This window comes from Halichoerus grypus, chromosome 9, assembly GCF_964656455.1.
Source record: "Halichoerus grypus chromosome 9, mHalGry1.hap1.1, whole genome shotgun sequence".
Lineage (NCBI taxonomy): Eukaryota > Metazoa > Chordata > Mammalia > Carnivora > Phocidae > Halichoerus > Halichoerus grypus.
The window spans coordinates 126,397,928-126,417,601 of record NC_135720.1 but is presented as its reverse complement, the minus strand read 5'-3'; the positions used below and the strand labels follow the sequence as shown (position 1 = coordinate 126,417,601).

General features: G+C 35.3%; 1 long non-coding RNA gene across 16 annotated transcripts in view; it reads right to left on the bottom strand.

Annotated features, from left to right (window-relative positions):
* Positions 1-19,146, bottom strand: part of LOC118555710 (uncharacterized) — a 332,977-nt gene extending 313,831 nt beyond the window's left edge. For all 16 annotated transcript variants that reach the window (XR_013441399.1, XR_013441406.1, XR_013441407.1 and 13 more), the window contains exon 1: positions 19,016-19,146. This is a non-coding gene — a long non-coding RNA (uncharacterized LOC118555710). The remainder of the gene's footprint in view (positions 1-19,015) is intronic.
* Between the last annotated feature and the right edge of the window lie 528 nt (positions 19,147-19,674).

The window sequence follows — 19,674 nt, the reverse complement described above, 5'->3', positions numbered from 1 at the left end:
ATTGTCTATAAAATGTCAATAAGGTATAGAAAATATGACTGCACAATTAATAAACTTAAGCTAATGTCTACATAGAACTATCCTCCAGATTTGGAGAAGACACATTCTGTAGAGGCCATACATGATATATCTATACTATGGAACACTGTGAGCCATGTGTTAAGCCACGAAGCTAGCTTCCAATAATTTTCAGGAATTTGTATCATACAAACAAACTCCTAATGACAATTAAATGGTCTTAATATTTGCTACAAAAAAAAAAGGTAACTAAGGAAATAATGCATGTTTGGAAATTAAAAATACTCCTTTAAATAACTCATTTCAAAGGAAAATTCATAGTGAAATTGGAAAATACTTGAGATTAGATAACATACTGCAAATACAAACTTATGGGATGTGGTTACTAAAGCAGTAATTAGTGGAAAATTTGTAGCATTAAATATTATAATATGTAAAAGATGACAGAATAAGCCCAGGGAATATAGAAAATGTATGAGTAATGATATAGAAAACAAATATACTATAGAGAAGATAAATTGCCAAAGATTGGTTCTTTGAAAATAATTAACAAATCATTGGCAAGAGTTATCATGATAAAAGGTAGCAATCTTTAAACTGTATTAAGAATAAAACAGGAGATATGCCTTCAGAAATGGCATTGATTGAACAGAAAATAATATTATGAACAATTTTACACCAGTAAATGTAAAAATGAGATGAAATAAAACTAGATGAAATGGATACATTCCTTAAAAATGTAACTTACCAAAACTAACACAAGAAGAAAAGTAAACTAATAGTCCAATTATCATTAGGGAAATTAATCCACAACTAAAACTCTTCCCACAAATAAAATACCAGGCCTGGATGGCTTTCTGTAGGTCTCCACCAAACGGTAAAGGAAAGGGCAAATCTAAGGTCCCTCTCTCAGAAAATAAAAAGAGGGAATTCCCCCATTTATTTGATGAGACTACCATAACCATGATAACATAACAGAAACTACAAAACATGAACATATTTGGCAATCTCACTCATGCATATTGATGCTGAATTCATAAAGTAATATGGTTAAATCCAACTCAGCAAGAAAACTTAACTTTATTCATTTTTAGGGCTGCTATAATAAAGTACCACAAACTGGGCAGTTTAAAACAACAGAGGGGTGCCTGGGTGTCTCAGTCAGTTAAGCATCTAACTTTGGCTCCGGTCATGATCTCAGGGTCCTGGGATCGAGCCCTGCATCAGGTTCCATGCTCAGCAGGTAGTCTGCTTATCTCTCTCCCTCTCCCTTTCCCTCTGCTCCTTCCCCCTCTCATGCTGTGTCTCTTTCCCCTCTTGCTCTCTCATATAAATAAATAAGAATCTTTAAAATAACTTTAAAAATAAAACAACAGAGACTTATTCTCTCACAGTGCTGAAGGCAAGGAGTCTGAGGTCAGTGTCAGCAGGGCTATGTTTCCTGCCATGTCATCAGAGGAGGATACTTCCTTGCCTCTTCCAGCTTCTGGTGATGCCAGGCATTCCTTAACATGTGGTAGCATAACTCTAATTTCTACCTCCATCTTCATATGGCTGTCTTCTCGCTGTCTCTGTGTCTTCATATGGTGTTCTGCTCTCTTATAAAGACAACAGTCATACTGGATTAGGACCCACTACAATGACCTCATCTTAACTTGATTATATCTACAAAGACCCTATTTACAAATAAGGTCTTTATAGGTACAAGGGATTAGGGACTCAACATCTTTTGAGGGAACACAATTTAATCCATAACACTGACCAAGTTGTGTTTAGCCCAGGAATACAAGATAAGTTTCATATCAAAAAACAGATTATTGTAATTCATCACATTAATGGATAAAGGAGGTAGACCTTATACATTTTCTTAGTATATACAGAAAAGGTGATAAAATTCAACATTTATTTGTAACTACTAAAGCAAGGAAAAAGAAAGAAAAAACTCTTGGCCAACTGAGGATAGAAAGGAACTTTCTAAACTTGCTAGATGAATACTACAAAAATATAGAAAGCAAACCTTGTATATAATTACTAAAATGGAAAAAAGAATCTAAAGATACCTGTTATTGTCATTCATTTTTAATACTTAATGGCTGTCCTAACCAGTGTAGTAAGATGGGAAGAAAAGAATAAGAAGACAAAAGAACTGGTAAAAACAGAAATAAAACTTATCCTGAGTTAGTGATTACTGTTTTTTTTTTCTTGAGGAAAATTCAGAAGCATCCACAGGTAATTTTTTCTATCAATGGTAGCGTAAATACTTTTAGTGGATAAAACATCAATACAAAAAATTCAATTGCAAATCTTTACTCCAGCAACAATCAAAAACTGTAATTTAAAAACCTATAAATAGAAACAAAAATAAATTGTACTTAAGCATAGGGAACACAGTCAATAATGTTATAATAACATTGTATGGTGACAGATGGTAACTACACTTTGGTGGTGAGACTGAGTAATGCATAGAATTGTCAAATCAATATGTTGGATACCTGAAACTAGTATAACATTATATGTTAATTACATTTCAGTTAAAATATTAAAATTAAATTTTACTTAGAAATAAATTCAACTAAATATAAGGATGCTCTTTAAGAGTAAAATTATAAAGTTTTTGAAAGATTTCTAAGTAGAGAGTCCATATTCTTGGAGAGACTCAATATCATGAGGGTGTATATTCTCCTGAAAATAATTTACAGAGAATTTAATCCAAATCCCAAATGGATTTGTTACTGTTGAAACTGCAAGTTGATTTTACAATTTATTTGAAAGAGCAAAAGCCCATGAATAGCCACCAAGTTGGGGAGGACTCGTAAGCCAATGGATCTGAAGACTTATTATAAAGCTATATAATTAAGATCCTGTAGTATAACTAGATAAATAGACTCCTGCAGCAGAACAGAGAATCTAGAAACAAATCCATGCAAAATGGGCTGTAATGATTCTTAACAAATCTAGAGCTTCATATCAGTGGGAAAAGGATGAGTTATTCACAAAGGTACTGGGTGTTTTAATTATCCTTATTGAAAACTGTTATTAGATTTCCTACATCATATCATACACAGACACACACACACACACAAAATAGCTACTAGTTAATTGAAAATCGATGTGAAACACAAAAGCATAAAACTTTTAAAAGATAACATAAGAGTGTATCTTTTATGACTTACAGAACTATTTCTTAAGCAAGACACAAAAAGTACAATCTACAAAGAAAAATATTGATAAATTTGAACTATGTTAAAATTGAAGATGTCCGATGACTAAAAGTTACCATAGAGTGAAAACATAAGTGCCAAGGTAGGAGAACATATTTGTAACACATATAACTGAAAAGAACTTACATTGAGAATATTTCAAAAACTCCCCATGAAATCAAGGGGAAAAAGGCAAACAACCTAAGATTAAAAGGTTTCGGACAGGGAAAAAAATAGCAATACACAGTAGATGGATGGTAGGTAGGTAAGTAGGTAGATAGGTAGATAGATAGGTTGGTAGATAGGTAGATGGATAGGTGGATGGAGGGATGGATGGATGGATGGATGGATGGACAGTTAGATGGATAGATAAATAGATGATGATGATGGTGAAGAAGATAGATAGATGATAGGTAGATGATAGATAGATAGATAGATAGATAGATAGATAGATAGATAGATGATAGGTAGATGATAGATGATAGATAGATGATAGATGATAGATGATAGGTGTATGATAGATAGATGATAGATAAGTAGATGATAGATAGATGATGATAGATGACAGATGATAGATGATAGATAGAGAGATAGATAGATAGATAAATTGATGATAGATTGATAGGTAGACCAAAAAAAGTGTTCATTAGTAATCAGAGAAATAAAACTTAGCCATAATGCAATATTGCTTTACACCCATGGATAGAAAAACAATTTTTAAGTTCAAACAACACAGTGTTGGCAAACTGTAGAGCCACAAAATCTCCCACATACTGCTGACAGGCACATAATTAGATACAACCACTCTGGAAAACAGCTTGACATTTCCTAGTAAATTTGAACATGTCCCCACCCTATGATTCAGCAACTCCACTAGTTTAGTATTTACTTGAGATAAATTCTTACAGATATATACAGAATATATGTACAAACATGGTCACGAAAGCTTTGTTCATAATTGCAAAACCTGAAATGGTGTGATATCAATCAACAGAATGGAAAAATAATTTGTTATATTCATACAATTGAATATTAGACAGTAGTAAAAATAAATTAGTTACTTACATTGACAGAAAAGTCTCAAAAACATAACATTGAACAAAATAAGCAAGTTAGAGAAAATTATATCCACATTTTTTCATTTTATAAATGTCATAAACAAGTCAAAATAATATATTACTCACATAGATAGGAAAACTATAAAGAAAGTCAAGGGAAAAATGAATACAAAAGCCCTGATGCTGTTACCATTGAGGGGAAGGGAGAGGGTACAGGAGAATGAAATCAAGGAGGATCATAACAAAAAGAATATCAAGGGAATATTTTATTTCGTGAACTGGGTAATAGATTCATGATGGCTCTCATTATTATTCCTTACACTGGACATAAATTTTTATGTATTCCTTTGTATGCATAATAAATTTAACAATAAAAAACTTAAACAAAAAAGTGAAGAGCCAAGAACAGAAAACACATTTTGAATAAGAAAAAGGAGAGACTCACCCAATCACACATTAAAACTTTTATAAAATTATCAGTTTTAGGAATAGGATAGGAACAGACAAATAAACCAAAGGATCAGTACAGATGACCTAGGAACAAAATGGAGCCTAGAAACGTGTATTGGGAATTTGTTATATGATAGAGGGACATGGAAAATTTCTGGGAAAAGATTCATTAATCAAAGATGGGACAATAAATACACAAAAGAATGCCTAATTTTTTTCTTGGAATAGATTATGTCTCATCCAGCAGAGCAGGGAGAGTGAGTGGTTAAGGGCCCCATCGCTGGGGTCAGCTGGCCACATTCTGATCCCTCCTCAGGCACCCTAGAATCCAGGGCCAGAGCAGGTCACCTCCCCCTTCTCTAACTCACCTCACTCATCAGTAAAATGGGGATGGCACAATGATCGTAGTCGACTCATAGTCATTTTAAGATGAAGTAAAATAATCTATTTCAAGGGCCTCGTTTGGACGAAAGCTACATAAATGGCTAGCTTCCACAATTATTTAACTTCAAGTTTCTGAAATCAAGAGCTTACTGTGACGTGGGAGGGAGAGACAGTTTTTAAAATCATTATTTGTTACTTTTCTGTCTCAATCAACAGACCCTGAGTTTGAACAGCTTGAAAGTAGCAATTATGCCTATTCAACATCATATATTCAGTACCTAACACAGAACTTGCCATGGGATCGATGCTTAATAAATATGCATCGTGTTGCCCTGATTTGAATTAAGAAGGGAAGGGAAAGTAGCATTGCTATAAAAAGGGAGAGAGTCAATGTGGGTGCCAGAAAATGCCACAGCTTTTCACTACAGTGTGGAGAAAAACAAAGCAGTGTTTTAAAGGCCAAATTTAATAGATTCCCAAGGTTATGCTACTGTGAAATTATACTACTGTGAAACAGGAATTAGAATCAGTCAATCCAAAATGTAAAATACCATGGAAGATAAGGTAATAAAACATAGTATACTTTAAATGAATAGTCCAATTAGCCAAACACTAGGGAGAACTTAAATCAGAATGTAACTCTATATGAGCAGGACAAGGAGAAACTATTAATACCGACAAGTAAAAAGGACCAAAAAAAAAAAACAAACAAACAAAATGAGGGGTAAGTACAGCAATTACGTGATTAATATGCCATCTCATAGAACACCTAACCACCAAAGAAATAGTCTAATGCATCCACATAACTCCTTTGTAAGATACTTAAATATATATAATCCATAATTAAAATAATTCAAATCAGCAGAAATCAAACCCAACAAAAAACCATATGTCCGTTTTCAAAGAATAATATCTGTGCCAAGTTAGCAAGTGTTATAGCAAAGTTCAGAGCTGCTTAATTTTATAATATAATGATAGTTACTAATTTAAAGTGTCATCAAAATAAAACAGGCATAGGAGAAATGTATTACTTACTTGACATCCTTATCAAAAATACTAAAGAAAAGATTTTGAAATCTACATCAAAGACACTTTCAGGTGACATTAAAAAGTTTCACAATTTTTCATCTAAAAATGTGATATAAATATATTATATATAAAAATTTATAGCAAAAATTTCAAAATACTTTGTCTTCTTTTAGAAATAGATAGCCAAGAGGTTTAAATGTCAGGAGAATTATGAAGAGATACTTCCTTATCCTCCAAAAAAGGATATTTTCAATTTCATGACCAAGAAGAGAATCTAAAAAGCTCTGTTTCTTTTTTGCTTTTTCATTATCATTCCAGAAATGATTGACCATATATCAAAACTGGATCTTCCAAGCTATTACGTTTCACCATCTGGTTAACCTTATCAGTAAAGCACTAGAAAACAAACCTCACACATTAGAATTTCATCCACTCTGCAGAGTTATCCTGATCATAAAGAGTTGCCCAAAACTGAGATAAATTATTATGGGGACCAGAAATGGGTTACATTAACTATACATGATTGAATTCAACTAAAAGAATGGCGCCCACAACAAACCCTAAGGTATAATGCTGGTGGTGGTGGTGCATGTGCAGAACAGAAATGCTGGTCATTCGGCTCATGTTTAGCCAATGCAGCAATAAGTACATGTCCAATATATCCAGATACAAACACATTTACAGTTTTCATTAGCAATCATTATGCTTGGTCCACAAGGGCATCTCAAAGTTCTCTAACACCCACCATGCACCTCTCCAGTGTTTCCAGACCAAATCAGATTTGATACAAAAATTATCATGATCCTAGAATTATGTCAAAACTGATGCCCCATAAGTAACAGCAATAACTCATGAAAATTATAGAACTGAGTTTAAATTTAAGATGAGAGCCCAAAGCACGGTCCAAACTATAGTCCTAGGAAATACACATTTCAGCCTCAAGAATTAATAAAATGGTCCCAGAAGATTTTACAGAAATTAAATGGAAGCTAGGACCCAACAGTCCTATATTCTTTTCATCTTTGCCTGTATTAAGTGCAGGAAAGAAGTGACTTTACAAGTGAAAGTTGCCACAGAGAAATTATTTGTGGTCTAAGATATTCTGGGGATAATACACAAAGAAGGTAAGGTGCAAATGTGATAATACTTGTATTGTTTACTTTGGAGAATGTAATTATCATGGCTGTGGTTATGATTTCTGGTAGTTCAAAAGCTACCTTATCATTTCCCTACACACAGTATGAAATTAAGTTTGGTGTTTTGCCCACAAGAGTATTCCATGTCACTCCTAAGACAGTTTCTCCTTGCACTCCTATAGAATGCCAAGAACTTCCAAAATGCATTACCATGCAAATGTCTCGGGTGACTTTACTACACATTTATATTGCAAGGTAATCAATAAATTATTATTTCAATATTTATTGGAATCTCAGAATAAGAAAGAAGACAGATTACACAAATTCATCTTCTGTGATTAATGGATGTTCCAGCAGAAGGCATACACTGATGGAGTAGGTCAGTATGCAGACTATATTACTGAATATTTCAACCCGGGTTGTAAATATAGTATCTGTTTCTCTTAGGGACTGTCACACTGAGTGCAGTATAAAAGGCAATAAATTTCAACAGATTAATTAACTCTTTGGTTACTGGGGCTGTGTGTTACCTATCCTGGCACCTAATAAAAATTCCTTTAATGCCAAGACATAAAGAAGGGCCTCTTTGGAAATGAGTTATTAACAGCATTTCGTGAATAGATGGAGAAATTGTAACTGAGCCATTTAAGTGTCATAAAGTGCAGCAAAGGCTGCTGGAGGCCTCTGAGGGATGCCGAGCAATACCATAACAATCAAATCTGAGATGGAAGAGGGATTGAGCTGTCCACTCAGAATTTTTATATTGTCAAAGAGCAGCGAGGAAATAATGTGATCAAGAAGTGAATTAACCTTGTGTGTGAAAGAAAGGGGATGATCTGATGGAAAAGGCAGTAAAGTAAAAATCACTCCATAATGCCTGCATTGCAGGCGAGCCATGAGGGGCTCCTAATGTCTGCAGGCTGTCAGAGAACAGATCCAGACCTCTAAGTACTATAAACCCATTACCTGCATTAGCCTGTAATTGGAATACATTTATTCATGCTTTTTCAGTTCTTCAGGGTCTATGTCTTGTATACCCACAGAGCATTAATTCCTATAAATGTTCTATCTTTGCAGACTCCTGCAAACAAGTAGACAGTCTTGGGTGGGAATTAACATTCAATGGAGCGAGAGAGGAAGAAAGTGCTGTGCACGGAGCATGGGATTTGTATATGCGCCTTCCATTTCATACTACACTCTTTAATTTGGCACCTTGACTACCTCCCCCAAATATTCTTTGGATGCTTTCTGATGAATGTCTAATTACCACGTTTTTCAAATTTTTATATTTCAAGGTGAGGGTTCCCACAAGCAGAAAATAACAAATATCAAATACTAACCAGTCGTTTCTTACTAATAACTGTCTTTCAAAATAGTAAATTTCACTTTCTCACTTGAGACTGAATCTCAATATATGACACTTTTTATAAATTTCTACAGAAAAAGCATGTAGAAATAATAATATAATTTAAATCAATATTTTTTCCTAAAGACAGCACCTTTATCCGAGGTGACTTAGCAGAACCAAACCCAGCAAATCTCACCGGGTAGGTGCCTGGCACATAGAGCATCTACCATGCAGCGGGCACTGCTCTAAATGCTTTACATATATTAACTCAGGTCACCTCGAAGACCACCCTATGAAATGGGTACTCTTACTACTGTCTCCATCTTATAAATTAGGGAAGTGGAGCACAGAGAGTTTAAGTAAATTCCTAAAGGTCACACAGCTGATTTCAACCCTAACAATCTGTCTCTAGGAGTCTGGATTCTTAACTATTTTTGCAAAATTTCCTCACCAAAAAATAGTTAATAGATCCAGCATACTACTTAAATTACTCTCCCCAAACAATGAATATTCTACTTGTGCTATAATAATTAAACTTAAAATTACGTATGAGTGTGTGTGTGTGAGTGTGTGTGTCGTTCTCAGAGATGTTACACCTTCAGCTGTCCTTTTCTTCTATATCATCAATCATTCTTTATCTATAAGAGAAAGTTCCTATTAGCATATAGATGTGCTCTAGTCTTCTGACTTTATCCTCCATCTCCTTGATCCTACATTCCCTCACTCTTTCACGGCAAAGCTTCTCTAAGGAGTTGTATTTGCATGCTCTCTACTTGCTCCTGTCCTATGTGTTCTCCAACCTCTTATAAATCTGCCTCCTTCCTCACCACTCCATGGAAACTGCTAAATCCAAAGGTTGCTTTTGGGTCTTGTTTTCTTCGACCTTTTAGCAAATAGGACACAATTAACCACTCCCTTCCTCTGGCTTTGTGGCTTCTAGAATGCCACTTTCTGCCTTCCCTCCTACCTCCTGCATTCCTTCATTGGCTCCTCTCGTACCCAGCTCTGAGATGTTGAGTTTCTTCAGGTTCCCTCACATCGCCACCAAAAGAAAAAAGAAAAAAAAAAAGAAACTGACTTCCATCCAGTTGCTTAAGCCAGAAATCTAGGTATCTCCTGCTTTCTCCATCTCATTTGCCAGATATTGACTTAAGGGCAATTTTTTAACCAGTTCTGGCCACCAAGTGTGAGGGAAAGATTTCCCTGATCTGTAAAAAGACACACAGAAAAAAGTGCGTCTCTCGTCCAGGTGATGGCTGACGCCAGCTACAGGTCTGTGGTTCTGTGAGGAGATATCACTGACATGGTAAGGAGGGCAGAGCAGAAAGTGGTGAGCCCCTGGGTGCTTGACTGTGCCCCAGGACTGACCAGCCCTTGCTGCCCTACCTCTGGACATATTAAATACTGCAACAAACTCCTCATGGTTTAAGATGCTTTTAGTTGTATCTTATGTTATTTGAAACCAAAAGCAATCTGACACATTCCTTCTCCATCGGTTAATCTGCATAACAAGTCACCACAAAATTTAGTGGTTCAAAACAACAGTGAATGTGTATGTCTCACAGTTACGGTAGGTCATGAATTCAGAAGTGGCTTAGCTGGGTGGTCCTGGCTTGGGATCACCCATGAGGTTGGAGGTGTGATGCTGACTCGGGCTGCAGTCAACTAAAAGCTTGGCGGGAGCTGGGGGGGTGGGGTGTCAGGCAAATCTAATTCCAAAATGGTTCATTCAAACACATCATACCTATTCATAACTTGGTGCTTGCCGTTGGTGGGGGCCTCGGTTCCTTCCCACAGGGGATTCTCCACAGGTTGCTGAGACACAACATGGGATTTTTTTGGTTACTGATTTAATTTCTTTCCTGGCTATTGGTCTGTTCAAGTTTTCTATTTCTTCCTGTTCCAGTTTTGGTAGTTTGTATGTTTCTAGGGATCCATCCATTTCTTCCAGGTTGTCCAACTTGTTGGTATATAGTTTTTTGTAATATTCTCTTATAATTATTTGTATTTCTGTGGTGTTGGTTAGTATTTCTCCTCTCTCATTTGTGATTTTATTTATTTGGGTCCTTTCTCTTTTCTTTTTGATAAGTATGGCTAGGGGTTTAACAATTTTATTATTTTTTCAATTATAGGATTTTATGTATGTATGTATGTATTTATTTGAGACAGAGAGAGAAAGTGCAAATAGGAGGAGGAGCAGAGGGAGAGGGATAAGCAGACTGCACTGAGCACAGAGCCCCATGTGGGGCTCAATCCCACAACCCTGAGATTATGACCTGAGCTGATATCAAGAGTCAGATGCTTAACTGACTGAGCCACCCAGGTGCCCCTATTTCTGCTCTAAGCTTTATTATTTCCTTCCTTCTGCCGGCAAGATACAGAATCAATGTATGGAAATCTGCTGCATTTCCATATACCAATAACGAAGCAACAGAAAGAAAAATCAAAAAATCAACCCCATTTACAATTGCACCAAAAACTAAAGATACCTAGGAATAAACCTTACCAAAGAGGTGAAAGACCTATACTCTGAAAACTGTAAAACACTGATGAAAGAAATTGAAGATGACACAAAGAAATGGAAAGACATTCCATGCTCATGGATTAGAAGAATGAATAGTATTAAAATGTCTATATTACCCAAAGTGATCTACACATTCAATGCAATTCCTATCAAAATGCATGTTTATTTTTAAAATCTAAATATTGTCATATATTAATAAAATATAGATATTGATCTCAGAGTCAAAGAGATTTTAATTAAATGGTTCACTAGGAAGCATATTTTCTAAAGTCTTTTGTTTCTGGAAGTAATAAATATACGAGCTATAGATTTTGCCCCTGTATTTAATTAATCTTTTAAACATCGCACAAAGGAAAAAAATACTCTTTAGTTTAGTAAAAAACAGAAATGGCCTTCAATGGGTGAATGGATAAACAAAATGTGGTAGATCCATACACCAGAATATTACCAGCAGTAAAAAGAAATGAGCTATCAAGCCATGAAAATACATTTAAGGAGGACCTCAAATTAAGCATGTTACTAAGTGAAAGAGGCCAATCTGAAAAGGCCACATACTAGTATGAGTCTAACTATATGACATTCTGGAAAAAGCCAGAGGTTCATGAGAGGGGGAAGGAGGGATGAATAGGTGGAGCACAGGGGATTTTTTAGGGCAGTGAAACTATTCTGTATGATACTGTAATGATGGATACATGACATGTCATTACACATTTGTCCCAGTCCATGGATACCAAGAGTGAACCCTAATGCAAGCTATGGTTGTTACTTAATGATAATGTATCCATATTGGCTCATCAATTGTAATAAATATACCTCTCTAAAACGAGCTGTTGGGCACCTGGGTGGCTCAGATGGTTAAGCGTCTGCCTTCGGCTCAGGTCATGATCCCAGCGTCCTGGGATCGAGTCCCGCATCGGGCTCCCTGCTCCTTGGGAGTCTGCTTCTCTCTCTGCCTCTCTCTCTCTCTCTGTCTCTCATGAATAAATAAATAAGATCTAAAAAAAAAAAAAAAAGTTAAAACGAGCTGTTAATAATAGGGGAAACTATGGGGGAGATATATGGGAACTCTTTGTAGGTATGCAAAAAGTGCAAAGTGTGTGTGTGTGTGTGTGTACACACAATGTATTGTATACATATCATATATACCATATATATATAGAATACCTATTATACATAATGAATAATAAAAGACTGTAATAATTCAGTATAAACTATATGGTATTAAATATTAGGTATCTAAAGACAGAGAAGGGGGAACAGAAAGAGATAATGAGGTATAAAAAAGTAGACCACAAATGTGAAGGACTGTAGAACATGGAGAAAAACTGATGAAAAGGACACAGTGTGGGCTGGTGAAGCAGGATGAATGAAGGCTCAGAAGGAGAAATACTATTAAGGGTGCACTCCTACCAATAATGGACATTATAAACATCCGTGTAAGATGGTGAAGAAATTAGCCTTGACTGAGCTTGTGATTTATTGATATATTCAACAAATATTTATTTGAGCAACACTGTGATAAGATACTACAGAACTTCCAGATGTATTAGACATCAACTCTGCTCTCAAGAAGCTTGCTGGAAACTGAGAATTACAGGATTTTATAACTTAAGAATGGATCAGGAAACGAGCCAGCCCTGTTCTACTACTCACTGCATACCCATGAAGATTGACATATACAACCAAGTGCTCTTAACGGAAAATTATGTCCATGTGGACTGTTTCTTTCAGCACAGAAATAGTGCTGTTTAAGTCTGAAATGTTTCTTACATTTTTCTATTATTTTTAACACAAAAGAAATCCCCTTTATTTCTATTACACTTATCTGTTGGTAGGTAAGAGATCTGTAACCATTACCTCTGCCTACAATCATGAGCTGCTGTTGGCATGGCTGATCTGTGGGTATTGCTCCTTCTATAGGGAGCTGCATGACGGAGAAGAGCCGTCTTAGCCACCGAGCAGCCCCCAAGGTGTGGCTCTGTCAGGAGCGCTGCTCTGGAAGACTGTATGTCAGGGTTGGGAACCCCAAGGGGTTTTCTAGTTCACATCTACAGTTCAGGGATTCCTTGCATAAAAACATCCCAGAAAAAGGCCTTTCCAGTCTCTGCTGTGCATTGCATGAGACGTCCCATTTCATTTTGAAAAGCAACTATGTTTCAAGTCAGAGGAATGAGAAATGATGTATTGTAGATCTCAATTTAGGTCCAGTACTGCCTTCCAGAGCCACAGGAGCTTAATTCCTTTTTATATAACAGACTTTTAATGATTTGAGGACAATAATTAAGAGCCCATTTCTTTCTTTCTTTTTTTCTTAAGATTTTATTTATTTGACAGAGAGAGACACAGTGAGAGAGGGAACACAAGCAGGGGGAGTGGGAGAGGGAGAAGCAGGCTTCCCATGGAGCAGGGAGCCCAATGTGGGGCTCGATCCCAGGACCCTGGGATCATGACCTGAGCTGAAGGCAGACGGTTAATGACTGAGCCACCCAGGCACCCCAGGGCCCATTTATTTCAATGATTCTGTTTATGTCACAGTTTCCTCACCTCTGTCCACACCGTAGTCCCTCTCTTCTGCATAAAAATTTTTGTTTGAAGCCCAAAGTTTAAACTTATGCCCTCAAATACTTGTCCTTTCCTCCCTTCCCCCACAACCAGTTTGAAAGGAACAGTTAGTTGGTTCTACCAAACTTGTCATTATTAAATGAATGAAAATTGTGCATAATATAAATATACATGAAAAAATATAAACATAAGAATGACAGATATGAAAAATAAGTAAATAACTCTTTACCATGTGAAGATATCACAACAAGTCTGTGACCTCAAGAGGACCCTTACCCCACCACGCTAACACCCTGATCTTGGGCTTCTGGTCTCCTGCACTGTGAGAAATAAATTTCCATTGTTTATAAGTGAAAAAATATATAAAACTAAAATAAATAAATAAATAAATATACATGAATAGACCAAAAAAATAAGTTACATGTTTTATATAGCCTGAGCCCCTGTTTTGGCTGAACCTAATTTTCCAACTAAGAACCTGTAAGATACCATTAGATGAAAAAAGCCAGATGCAGAAAATTACAGATTATCCTACCACCTTAAGTTTCATAAAGGAAAAAATATAAGTGTGTGTGTATACTTCTTATGCATAATATTGCTGGAAATATATTAAGATACTGGTAAGATTGGTTGCCCCAGGAGAGGGAACTAAGTGAATGAGACATGTGGTGTGTGATCAACTTTTCATTACATATGCTTTTGCAACTTTTGAATTTTTAACTATAGGGATATTTTATATAGTCATAAGTAACATTCAAACTTTTAAGAAGACAATAAAAATTAAAAATATATAAATATTTAAATAAAGAATCACATGAATGTCAGCATAAAATATGTCTGGGACATTTTCTCTGACAAGTAGTCTCAAGCCTAGCCTAGTAATTAAGCACAAGAGAAAAATGAAATAATCCCAGAGCTGAGTTCAATCCCCAAACTGCTGACTCTCTTCCAAGATTCCCTACATACACATGAAAAGAAAGGAGTAAAGTAGTCCTTTGATTCAACTCTCAAAATCACATTTGTATATTAAATATCATTACCTTGAAATTTTCATGCCTTTATATATGTCAAACATCCAGAATTACATTGTGCATGTATGTCCTGGTGGGAGGTTTCAAGAAAATGTAAAACTATGGCATTGCTGCCCATTTCAGCAACATCAGTAACTAATGTGTTCACTAATCTAATAAGATTAAGAATCAGAAATACATTTTTATAGGTATGGCAAAATAACCTTCAGATTGTACTGTTTCATGAACAGCCGTAAAAATAATTTCTTCCATCGTTGAGGTTCAGAATGTGACTGAATGACTATAAAATATTCCAGTTATTCTTATTAAGTCACAAACCGATGAATAATGCACTTCAGATGTCCATGACAAACCCAGTCAATTCAGGAATTTGTAATCTGAAATAATTCAATAATAGGTTTGGTAATCATTCACTCAACTACATGTGTTACAGACCAGTTGTATCAAGAACTGTGCCAACTACATATCAAGTTATAAACAGAAGCATTAAGAGCCATTAAAGGTACCCCATTCCAACTTCCTTACATACAAATCTGTTCATTTAGCACATAGTCGTTGAACACCACCATAAAGCAAGCACTGTATTAAGCAGGGAGAATAAATACATGATATGGTCACTGCCTTCCTAGAGCTCCTAGCTAAGTAAGGAATAGAGAGAGAAAGCACAAAAACTACAAAGCACTGTGATTTCTGCTCTCATAGAAGTCAACAGATGTGATTCATAAGAATTGCAGTGGCCCAAAACAGGGAATTAATTGTTCATCTATTTGGCAAAGAGAGGAATGGTGAGGGATCTTTAAGAGGATGCTACTTCTCACAGGTAAAGAGCATGCCAATGGCAGAGACTTCATTCAAATTCAAATCTCTGGATTTCCAGTAGTATTCATTTCACTACACCGTCCCTAACAACTTGATCAAAGATCATCAGTACTTATAGCTTTAGCACACAGACAGAGGAGTGAGATTTAATTTAAGCAATGTTTTCAAGATGTGTCATGCTAACAATTACTTAGCTCACAGAATAAAAAAAAAACATATATTTTTAAAGAACTCAAACCTTGTACCAAAAGCATTTAACACTTATACATGTGCACTGTACGATACACATATGTGTGTATGTAGTTTCACATAAAAGTTAACAGATATGCATAGCTAATGATAAGCGTTATTTCAAAACCACAAGTCCAATTCAGCTTATTTATAATGACTTTGGTGCTGAAAGCTTATTAACTAACCAGCTGTCAGACTGTGTTGCTACAAAACTCTTATCCCAGCAGGATGCTTAGATTGGAAACAAGGATGAATCTTTTCATTATTGCTGTCTCTCTTATTTAACCGAATGTGTTTCAGAGGGATTATCTGGTTTAACGCAGCTAATTCAATATAAAACTGAATTGGCTACTTAGAATGTCCAAATACCCTATTCTCTTCCCTTGCATATGTGTGCAAAGCAATGAAAACCTCTGATGTTATGTTTGATAAGAAGTGGAGTATTGGAGCATGCCACATGTCAATTCCCAACAGGTAGTAAAAGACCAAGTTTGGCAATGTAATATGTCACTTTTACACTTTCCAATAACTGATAATACAGCAGCAATGCACTGGCTTCAAAGGAGTATTAACGCTGTATGATGTGTCAGAGCCAATAGTACTAATAATGGATAAGGATTGGTGGATATTGTCCCCCATTTTAACGAGAAGATGCAGCTCGTGTACAATTCGTGGTATTCTCGAAGCTCCTATCAAGAATGCCTTTCATGTAAGACAGAGATACCACTAAAAACAACAACAACAACAAAACAAAACCAAAAAAAAAAAAAAACAATGGCCTTTGAGAACATTTAAGTAGGGTGACTGGGTGGTTCAGTTGGTTGAGCATCTGCCTTCGGCTCAGGTCATGATTTCAGGGTCCTGGAATCGAGACTCACACTGGGTTCCCTGCTCAGCGGGGAGTCTGTTTCTCCCTCTCCTCCCTGCTGCTCCCCCTGCTTGTGCTCTCTCTTTCTTCTTCAAATAAATAAAAATCTTAAAAAAAAAAAGAACATTTAAGTATTATCTGTTAAAGAGATGTGCACTAGATCTCTCCAGAATCAGATATTCTTCAGGAGGTTATGTTCAGCAGCATGCCCTTGGAAATAGAGCTTCTGTATAATGTTTGAGTACATCCTGATGCTAGGAATGGTCATTCCCCAGTCCCTCAGCTTTATATGTTGTCATACATTCAAATGAAACTTCTCCTGTTTTCTCATTTTTTATTCCATTATCTTTAGGAAACTGAAGACAAAAATTAGGGGAACAAAAGCAAGGAAGAACAAATCTTCAATATCATAGCATGCCAAATGAATTAAACCAAAATGCTACAATTTTTCTCCAAGTTATGTTGGTCCCCAGCTTTTTTTTTTTTTTTTTTGTGGCTGCTGTTACAAGAAACTGTCTAACTAAATTTCTCTTTCCATATTAGTTCTATTGCAGATAATACTGAATGTCCAAATGAATGAAAGCTAGCGGTTTTATTTATAAAAGAATTTATATTGCTAAGACCTAAATGACATTAAAATAATCATATATGGTATAAGCAGGAAAACAGAAATATATACATAGAAGTAGATACGAAATAAAAATTTATTTCATGAAAAATTATTGCGATGAAATAAAACTAAAGGCAGCAGAATCATGGTCACATTTGGTTGTGATGAAAATTGATTAAAAGAACTTCAGAAGGAGGGGAGGAGTTGCTAAAAGGGTTACTAAAAAAAGAGACTTCAAATAGTTGCTTTAAATTCAATAGTCATGTTAGCAATTTATGGACTTGATTATACCTTCAAAATGAACAATAACCCAGTAACAACTCCCATCGAAGAATACTAAATTTTTATGATATGGTGTAATCAGATTGGCAACCATATGTATAATAGACTTGATTCAAAGGAGAAACAATTCCTGGTAACAAATTTCTGATAAGAAAAGACAAACTCTCATTTTTAAGACTAATTCAAGTCACTGAGAAAAGCCATCATCACATTAAACCTCACTGTGGTATTTCACTCTTGTTCTGTATAACAAGAATGCATATGAATATCTTAAGCAGACATCTTTGGAGAAATGCATCATGATGCTTTCAGTGCAATAAAGGAAAATAATGAGGCCTCAGTCATTATTAACACGTGACATTAAAAAAGGGAGCTAATATTTTTCTAGGGTTTTAAATTTATCATTATATTTTTTGGACTGCTTTACTGATTATAAAATTTCATTTTAAGGGCTTTAGCTTTTAAGTCGAAAGAAGTTTTTTTGTTTTGTTTTGTTTTGTTTTGTTTTTACTGTAAGAAAGAGCTGTCCCTGCTCCACCATTTATTCATTTATTCAGTTAATTATTTATATCAGTATGGGCTCATGGGTATTACATTTTTTTTATTTTTTATTATTATTATTTTTAATTTAAATTCAATTAATTAATATATAATGTATTATTTGTTTCAGGGGTATAGGGCTGTGATTCATCAGTCTTATATAATACACAGTGCTCATTACAACTACCCTCCCCAATGTCCATCACCCATTACTGCATCCCCCCACCTCCTCCCCTCCAGGAACCCTCAGTTTTTTTCCTAAGATTAAGTCTCTTAAGCGGAAAGAAATAATCATTTCTTTAAACCTCATATATAATACCTTAAAAAATTTAAAGAAAATAGCCATGTCATATACCTCTTCAGACTCATTTAATTATATTTATTTAACTGTAGAAACTTCTTCTCTAGAGTACAGAGAAAATAAAAATAAGCAAACACCTATCTGTCATGCATTGGTCCAATATTAGTTATAAATTGAAATGGCATAGAATAGAACAAAGATCCCCCTGGTTCTTTGATTCTTTGTTTCTTTGAAATGCAAAAATACAGTGTATTTAGAAAGAAGTTTTTATGTCAATTAAATATTGGTACTATTTTATATATTATAATATTAAATATACCTATATATTATACTATTAGTTTCTTGGCCGACCTTCAGAATGCATTTTGCATGCTGATTTGAGATGTTTACCTACTTTCTAGTATTAAATAGAGCAAATTGCCTCTAACCACAATTACAATTAGCCAAATATTAGTGTGAGTTCCACAAATCAGTCTAGCCTAATATAACCTTTCAACTTATTTATTACAGAAGGCAGTAAAAAAAATGTAATAACAAACTATAATAGATTTTATAGCCAAATCAAAGCTTTGATACTACCTATAAACTGTTACTTACTCAATTGTATCATGAATCAAAACTTACCATTTCCATAAAGCATCTTGGGAGAAATTTGTTGATAAAGACTTCCTTTGAATAGTTCTCCCCTTGAAATAGGTACAAGACTGATTTGTCCGGCACTAGGTTTTGCTAAGTAACAACTGTTTTATTCCAAAAATGCAGAGCAGCCTTCTAATCCCTGCTGCAATATTGTTTCCTAAGACAGCAACGTGGGAGGCCCTGGAGTTATACAATGGAGTGCCCTGGCTCAAGGCATATTCAAAATTCAAAGTTCTTTGTATCTATGAGGACCATTTCTATGAAATCCATTTGAAAATAGAAAGCAATTGCTTTTAGACAGGAATGTAAGTTTAACTTGTTTTAAAATAATGTACTTTCTGTTGTTGGTTGGTCAAAATCTGTGCCCAGAAAATACAGAGGCAATAAGAGCAAAACTTCACAAGAATAATGTTTACCTTTGGTGTGTGGAATTACAAATTAGATACTTTGTTTGTAACTAATTCATTCCAGTAAGATATCTATGTTGTTCCCACATTCCCTTCTCAGCCAGACCACCCTGAGGATCCTGTTTTCTCTCTCCTTCCTCCAGGCAGCTTTGATCTGTGCTCATAGATTTTCTCTAGCACTTTCAACTCCATTTGCCTCCAAATGTACCAACCGGAATTAATTAAAATGCTCTAAAA